The sequence below is a fragment of the Pteropus medius genome, unplaced genomic scaffold (genome assembly GCF_902729225.1).
Source record: "Pteropus medius unplaced genomic scaffold, Ma_sr-lr_union100, whole genome shotgun sequence".
Classification (NCBI taxonomy): Eukaryota; Metazoa; Chordata; class Mammalia; order Chiroptera; family Pteropodidae; genus Pteropus; species Pteropus medius.
Window position 1 is genome coordinate 3213439 of NW_024340848.1, and position 1950 is coordinate 3215388.

The window sequence follows — 1950 nt, forward strand, 5'->3', positions numbered from 1 at the left end:
AAAAGTATAGAACAGCACTTCATGTTTATTAGTGATTTATTCTTGATGAAATTGCATTAGGAGAACAGTGGTTCTTTTACTACAAATGTAATGATTTCTAATATAATATTCTCTTTCTGGAAATCAATAAAGCTATTGTTGTATAAAATGGAGAAAACAGTCATAGCCTTTTGGGATTAAACGTATTGACAAGATATATTGGAATGACTTATCTTATTTTATGGAAATGAACAGGTAACACTTTTAAAACAGAAATTACAACTTGTAGAAGTGGAGCACATGACAATGTTGGCTTTAACAAAGTATGTACTAGGGCCCTGAACACATACCAGGACTTTTTGTAATCTCTTTATGCATAATCTCTATATGCCTATAGATTAGAAATAATACACATGGTTACTCTCCCTACTAACAAAAAAAAAAGAAAGAAAAAATAAAAGATAAGATCAAAAATACAAATGAATACTTTTTCAAAATGGCATTAAAACCAATATGCTAATAAAACAATGAAAATAGATGTCACTAGGTATGTTCACATAAAACTAATATACCTAGTCTTTATATATAATTTAAATAATTTAATTTCTTCAAAGGCATAAAAGAATTATAGTTTTTTTCTCCATATAGTAATGTTCTAGATTTCTTATTATGATTGTTCTTATTTTTCTCTTATATGGTATTCAACAAAATACATAAAGGTAATATTATTACATTCCAATTAAAAATAATGCATTATATTTGTTAGCTAGCTTGATATAAGAAGAAATATTTTGAATATTCATGGGTTCTTTCTATTTACTACATATGTATTCCTAATGTTCAAAGACTTTTAATGTTGTAAAGTATATTAAATATTAGATGTGGATTGCACTGAATTTTATATTTTTAATGATTTAAAAGGTGCTTATCTCAAAACCATTATTTCAATATTGACTTCTTACTATGGATATTTCCTGATGATCTCACTTTCTTGGAGATCTTTTGCACATTAGTAGTTTCAACTGTCATACTATGACAGTAAAATATTTCCACATCCATATATTCTGTCTTGATCTTTATTATAAGCATAATCCTGCATTTCTAGCCGCTAAGATTTCTTACCCCTAAAATTTAACATGAATTGCTTAAAATCATTGTTATTATCCTGAAAAGTGTGTCTTCATCCAGAGAAGTCAATCAAAAATGTCATTTTTAAGCTAAACTTCTGAACTTTGAAGATCAAGAAGGGTACAGCAAAGTGAAGGAGAGTCAAAAAGACATTCCACAAGCGAGGAAAACAGAATTAGAAAGATGAACACGATAAACTGGTACTAAAAATAAATGACATATTCAAAAACAAGTTTGGAATTTCATGTAATTTAGATTTTTGTGATTTCTCAGTCTTCTGAGAAAATTTCTTGTGGAAAATTCAATGTCCTTCCCAAGATACCTGAGGATTTTTAAGGCTTTGAATTATTTAGCCATTTCTGTCTCTCAATTTTGTGCTTCTACTTCAATCACACTTACTATGTACTCCCACAGTTACATCTTGCTCAGACACAGAACAAGGGTTCTTTTTATTATTTCTTCTTCATATCATCTCTCTGGCACATAGCAAGACATGCACCAAAAAAGTTTATGTTGGAACAGTAAGAAACTCTTCAAATGTAATTGTTTTACAAAAAACTCCGTAAGAGCCAGGAACTTTGTGAAACTAGGAAATTGTCTCTGAACATATTTTTCATCAGGTTTCATTTATTTTACCATGATCTCTCTCTATCTTCTTCTCTCCTTTCTCCTCCATTTGTTTTTTCTCATCTTGCTCTCTCCTCAATTCTTGGTCATCTCCATGCCTCCATAACACATATATTTTAACTGCTTAAGTGTGATTATGCTGCTATACTTTATTTTTCTGTGTTCTTAAAGACTTTGTTGTATGTTTACTTTCCTTAATAGTCAATTAGAAACTGA